The 7,300-nt window shown below is 36.2% G+C and overlaps 1 long non-coding RNA gene across 1 annotated transcript in view; it reads left to right on the top strand.

Moving 5' to 3' along the window:
* Nucleotides 1–6,460, top strand: part of LOC106869046 (uncharacterized) — a 106,595-nt gene extending 100,135 nt beyond the window's left edge. The window contains exons 4-5 of the long non-coding RNA XR_008264459.2: nt 327–759; nt 5,185–6,460. This is a non-coding gene — a long non-coding RNA (uncharacterized LOC106869046). The remainder of the gene's footprint in view (nt 1–326; nt 760–5,184) is intronic.
* The last annotated feature ends 840 nt before the right edge of the window (nt 6,461–7,300 follow it).

Here is a 7,300-nt window from a genome sequence, read left to right as displayed (position 1 = left end):
TCTAAGCAATGTGAGCATTATATTAAAAGTAAAATGCAGAGCAATCTTCAGCTGCACAAAGATACAGGATATTTACTGAAATTTCATTTCACGAGAAGGACATATTGTAACTGCATTTAAACAATACAAGTGGGAAGGAAGAATACCCAACAACATTTCGACTTAGCCAGACCAAACAGGCTAATTATAAAGATCATAATAATGATCTTTATACTTCTTAATTCCGCCTCAAATCATTTATTTGTATGTATATGTCTTTTTTTTATATATAAAAAAGAGAAACATCACTTTTACAATTCGTTAGCATTTTCTTTGTTTCTTTTTAGGTTTCCCGTGTTTATACCAGTGGACGCGCAATGGCCCAGTGGTTAGGGCAGCAGACTCGTGGTCGTAGGGTCGCTGATTCGATTCGCAGCCCGGGCGTTATGTGTGTTCATTGAGCGAAAACACCTAAAGTTTCACAAGGTTCGCGCAGGAGATAGTGGTGAACCCTGCTGTGATCTTTCACCACAAATTTCTCTCACTCTGTCTTCCTGTTTCTGTTGTACTTGTATTTCAAAGGGCCAGCCCTGTCACAATCTGTGTCACGCTGAATCTCCTCGAGAACTACGTTAAGGGTATACGTGTCTTTGGATTGTTCAGCCACTTGGACGTTAATTTCAGGAGCAGGCTGTTCTGTTGATCGGATCAACTGGAACCCTCGTTGTAACCGACGGAGTGCCAACCAATTTATACCACAACTAGTCACTGCTTAAAAGGGTAAAGGATTATCAATTTATTAATTAATAAATCAATTAACTTATTTAAAAGTTCATATATATTTATAAATATAATTAAGGGATCAGCAAATATTTGCTTCACCATATACCGAAGTTCAGAAATAGCAGAAAAAAGCTGAGAATCCCACAGATAGCATCACTTGTAACTCACAAAGGCAAAAACAAGAAGAAAAAACAATGAAAACTAACCAATTCCGATGTTTAACAGTAGAGGCGTTTCTGGATCATGATTGATTATAATCAATTTCCTTCATCAATACTGTATTCCAGTAGTAAATTTGACTATGCTGGCAAACTGTGTAAGCATGGACTAGCAACATTGTACACCGACACAGGTCTGAAAGCATAACCGAATCCACCTCGGTCAGCCAGTCTAACTGTCCTTCCCTCAAGAAATTACCATGTGCGCGACAAGTGATATCGCAGAGAATCTGCGTATACTAACAGGGAGTGAATAATTATTACAAATTAAAAGGGTAAAGGATTATCAATTTATTAATTAATAAATCAATTAACAATTAACAATTTTTACCAAGCCCATCGTTATGAAAGCACCATTATTGGTGGAGAACTTATTTAAAAGCTCATATATATTTATAAATACAATTAAGGGATCAGCAAATATTTGCTTCACCATATACCGAAGTTCAGAAATAGCAGCTAAAAAAGCTGAGAATCCCACAGATAGCATCACTTGTAACTCACAAAGGCAAAAACAAGAAGAAAAAACAATGAAAACTAACCAATTCCGATGTTTAACAGTAGACGCGTTTCTGGATCATGATTGATATTTCTATATATATATATATATATATATATATATATATATATATATATATATATATATATATATATATATATATATATATATATATATATATATATATATATATTTATATATATATATATATATATTGTTGTACTTGGGGATGGTCATATTGCCAGTTTAGCCAATAAAAACACACGCACTGTATATTTGGTGTTAATTTTTTTTTTTTCAGCTTTATATTACATTAATCTTAATCTTAATCTTAATCTTATTTCGGCCAGAGTTCTTTCGTCACACTTCTGTGACCTCATCAGTGGTCCTTTGTTTCCTTCTTTCTTATGTGTGTCTCACCTTGCTAACTAACAGCCACAAAATGACTGTTAGTTAGCAAGGTGAGACACACATAAGAAAGAAGGAAACAAAGGACCACTGATGAGGTCACAGAAGTGTGACGAAAGAACTCTGGCCGAAATAAGATTAAGATTAAGATTAAGATTAATGTAATATAAAGCTGAAAAAAAAAAAATTAACACCAAATATACAGTGCGTGTGTTTTTATTGGCTAAACTGGCAATATGACCATCCCCAAGTACAACAACATCTGTTTCAACACACGATTTCACATAAAAAATCTTGCAAAACAAATATATATATATATATATATATATATATATATATATATATATATATATATATATATATATATATATATATATATGTATGTATGTATGTATGCATGCATGTGTGTGTGTGTGTGTGTGTGTGTGTTAATGTGTGTGTGCAAGAGTTCATCGGCGACTTTTGCTGAAGATTGCATAAGAAATAACTTACCTAAGATTTAATAACACTATCTTCCTCGCAATAGTCAACTTGCGCAGGAATGCAAGTGTCCTAGTATTTCTGCCACTTTGGAATCCAGTCTGGAAGCCGTTTTCTGTAAGAGAGTCATGGACCTTTTGCAATTCAGTCTGGATCTCGAGAGCGGTATTACAAAGGCGATCTTCGCTTTGTATTTTAATCTTGGGGCAGAGATGGGATTCCGCAGGTGCTAATTTTGGAGAATAGCAAGAATTTTGGCGGATGCAAAAGCGATAGAATTTTGTTAGGAAACGCACGCTTGAGGAGAGTTCGGTGACAGCGTGCATAGTTGTCATGAAGAAACCAATTATTCGCACTCTACTGATCCGGTCGCTCTCACCGATTGTCCTCCCTCAAACACTTCAAGGCGTCACGGTACAATTCTAGACGGTCGAAACCTGGGGGATGAATTCTCGATGCACAATAACATGATGTCGGAGAAAACTACGAACTTGATCTTGATTCAGCATGCTCTTGATGTGCGTGTGTTTGTGTGTGAGTGCGTGCGCCTAGGTCCGTGTGTGTGTGTGTGTGTGTGTTTAAGTGCATATGTTTGCGTGTGCGTGTATGCGTGATTGTGCGTGTATTTATCTATGTATATATTAAAAAAATCGATATATAAACGGGGGTGAGTGAATGTGCTTGACAAACACTAATAAAGAAACAAAAGTATTTTCAAGGAACAAACCAACAAAAAAAAAGACAAAAAACCCTCCCAACTTTCAAATAAGTTTGAAGGACGTATGTATCTTCCTGCTATCGATTACATACAACTGGAACTGCAGTAACATTTTCTCAGAAAATTCAAGTGAAATACTTCAAACGTTTTATATTGTTCTTGCAGAAATTGTGTAAGAAGAAGTAGGACCTTTTTTCCGTTTCCCCGATTTTAATTAAATTGAATGTCGCCTGACATTTGGAAGTATTTGTAGTATTTCATTCATGTTGCTTCTGTTTCTCTTCATTTATATTGTTGCTTTTCACACGGTTGATTAGAACTGTTTTCTATGATAACATTTAGCTCTGTTGTATACCGTGTGGCTTCATTACTGTTGTTTATCCTTACTTCCGCTGCAGCTGCTTGAAACCGTGATGCTCACGATGATGATGATGATGATGATGATGATGATGATGATGATGATTATAACGGCCATGGCAACGACGACGACGATCACAACGATGCTGAGAATGATGGTCATGAGTGATATTGTTGTTCAAGTACGAGGTTGGCGACTGCGATGGAGACGCTAGTTTTGATGAAGGTTCGGATGAATATGATGCTGTTGATGATAATGACGATAATGATGATGATGATGACGACGATGTGGTGGTGTTGATGATGGTAGTGGTGGTGATGATAATGATGGTGGTGGTGATGATGATGATGATGATGATGATGATGATGATGATGATGATGATGATGGTAACGTGGCTAATGAATATTATAAAGATGCTACTGGTGATGATGGTGTTGTTGATGATGATGACAACGACTACAATGATGATGATGATGATAACAATTTTGTATAATATAAACCAGTAAGGGTAACATTTTTCAAGGGACGGGTCGCACGAGAAAAGGCTAATCATGAGGTAAACACACTACAATAATTTCAAGTTAATGTTTCGTTAGGCGTACCCTTTAAAAAAGCATCGCTTGCCAGATGCTGCAAAGTTAGGGGTTCATAGCATATGCAGTATTGTTTATTTAATTCTTTATTGCCCGCAAGGAGCTAAACATAGAGGGGATAAACAAGGACAGACAAAGGGGCTAAGTTGATTACATCGACCCCAGTGCGTAACAGGTACTTATTTAATCGACCCGGAAAGGATGAAAGCAAAGTCGCCTTCAGCGGAATTTGAACTCAGAACGTAGCGGCAGACAAATTACCGCTAAGCATTTCGCCCGGTGTGCTAACCATTCTGCCAGCTCAACGCCTTTATATGCTGTATTGTTTATGACAATACTCTTGTGTTTTTCTCCGTCACAGCATATGAATTAGGAAGGAAAGGGTAATGGCAAACTCGTAGTAGGAGCGTTGCAACTCTGTGTGAGTATACGTGTGTGTGTACGTAAAATGGATATATGTGAATGTCTGTGTGCATGTGTGTGTTTGTGCGTGTGAGTGTGTATGTGTGCTTGTATCCGTGTGTGAGTGTAATGTAAGTGAAATGGTGAAAATTCAACGCTGAAAAGAAAAATCAAACAGTGAGTATAGGTGTGCATGTGTGTGCGTGTACAAGGGAAGTATGTTTGTATGTGTGAACCAGCGTTCCTACAGTATCAAACGATGATCGATGTCACATCTCAAAAGACAATCACTGGATAACATTGACAAGAGTATCAATTTTATTTACCATCCATATTTACATATACAATTCTACAATTAGCCGTCATTTTTGACGGCAAGGGACCAGATAATACATTTTGTTGTATTATTTTTGCTAAAGACAACTTGAAATGTGAATCGGGATGCTTGTCATGATGATGACGATGGTGATGGGAAGGCCAATGACACCAGCTGATATTTTACAATCGTTTTCTGATTCTGCTAATGTTGCAGTGGTGATGATGGTGACAATGCCACCTTTATGACATTGATCGATATCGCAAGCGTGAAAATAATAATCAAATTTAGCATGATGATGATGATGATGATGACGATGATGATGATGATCATCATCATCCAATTACTGATGCTGTGTGGTAGTCTTTTCTGGTACCCTTTTCATACTTCACTTCTGCTCGCTAATTGATGTTTTTTTCTTTTTTTACAGATCTACTGAAGCAACAGAATGCGTGAGATTTGGGGCACAATCTCTTCTACTACAGCTTCGGGCCGACCCAGAAAATATCCAATATGTCACTCTGTTCGAAGATATGAGCCTGTTTGAAAGCATGTTTAAAATATAAAGGGAATTTAGTAGCATTTTCATACAGATCGAAAACATATTTATGCTGTATTTTTAGATCGTTGTGAGGTTTAAATTTTGGATTTCATTATATTTCCTTCGGCGTTAAAACTAGTGATTATTTCTTAAACGTTTACGGATTAGCATATGAATTAACTAGATTTGTGGGGAGCACATTCCTTCAGAGTATTTACTGATTTTCTTGGTGATTGTTAGGTTAAATATTTAGTGATTTTCCTAATAGGTGCTGATTGCTTGAGTGCGCCCTGCAGTCATTCTTCATTGGTATACAGTAAAATGTTTCTTTCGATAAATATTTCCTAATTTGATGTGATGCAGTTTTCCATGAATATTTTCTGCTGTTGCTAATGTTGGTTTCGACAAGTATTTCCTTCATTTTGGGGTGATGTGTTGAAATATGGATTTTAAAATTCATAGTTAGATTTTGTCCAAATTACCGGTTTTCATAATAAAAACATACGTTTTGTGGTAATTTGTTTCTCTCAGAAGTATTCCCCTATTTTAGGGAACATAAATACTTATAACTAAGTATTTATGTATTTGGGCTTATTGCAGGTTTTCATTATTATTTATTGATTTTATAGGGTTTATTAGATTTGGAATAGTGATTTTGTGAGAAGTGTTTCGGCTTGTTACTTTCCTATATATTTATATGCTTATTTGAGGGAAATGCTAGTTTTCATATGCATGACTTGGCTTTGTTTGGATTTCCTGATTATATAAAGTCCCGTTCTGCAGTAGATTTTGCTGGTATTTCTTGATGCTAGTTATTGTATACGGTAATCATTGTTCCATGAGAATTGCAAATACAAATTTGCTTATGGAGTATGATGCGTAGGCGCCTATGATTGGTAAAGTATATTGATAATCTTTTAAAACTCATTGAGGTTCAATAGTTTATATTTAATATCTCTCTCTCTCTCTCTCTCTCTCTCTCTCTCTCTCTCTCTCTTTCTCTCGCTCTCTCTCCATATCTATGCATCTATCTATCCTTATCCGTATATACATTATACCTTAAACCTTTGCCGAACCGCGAAGTGACGGTGAGGTAAACACTAACAGCTGTTGTCAAATGATAGTGAATGTGAACAAACACATACAGAGAACACAGTTGTACATACATACATACATACACATATATATATATATATATATATATATATATATATATATATATATATATATATATATATATATATATATGTGTGTGTGTGTGTGTGTGTGTGTGTGTGGGTGTGTGTGCTCGTACATTCATACATACACCCTCATTCATATTCAATGATGGCTATAGTTTTCCTTTTGGGTACACATTTGCTTACTGCTGCCTAAATAAATTTTGGGGGAGGGGACCAGTCGATTAGATCGACTCCAGTACGCAAGTGGTACTTAATTTATCTACTCCGACATGATGAAAGGCAAAGTCGACCTCGGCGGAATTTGAACTCAGAACGTATAAACAAACGAAATACTGCTAAGCATTTCGACCGGCATACTAGCGTTTCTGATGGCTCACAGCCTTAGAACTACTTATATCATTTCTACTGTAGTCACAAGGCCCGAAAGTTTAGAGGAGGGGTTAGTCGATTAGATAGACTTCAGTACGCAACAGGTAATTTATTTATCGACCTCGAAAAGATCAATGGTAAAGTCGACCTCGGCGAAATTTTAACTCAGAACCTAAGGACAGAAGAAATACCGCTAAGCATTTTGCCCGGCCTGTTAACATTTCTGCCAGCTCACCGCTCTTGAATTTAAATATATTACACGTGACATAGTCTACTTGAAATTATCTAACTCTTTCAAGAGAAAGTATAACAGTGGCTTCGTGGGAAATGTGGCCAACATGAAATGGCAAAATACATATTCCCACGCATCATTAATATGCTATTATATTTTCTTAACAATTATAGTAATTATTGATTCTAACATTACTGGCATAAGAAATTATGTGAGACCAACA

This window comes from Octopus bimaculoides, chromosome 6 (genome assembly GCF_046866305.1).
Source record: "Octopus bimaculoides isolate indiv1 chromosome 6, ASM4686630v1, whole genome shotgun sequence".
Lineage (NCBI taxonomy): Eukaryota > Metazoa > Mollusca > Cephalopoda > Octopoda > Octopodidae > Octopus > Octopus bimaculoides.
Note: the sequence above shows the minus strand (reverse complement) of the source record. Positions and strands in the feature narration are given on the sequence as shown.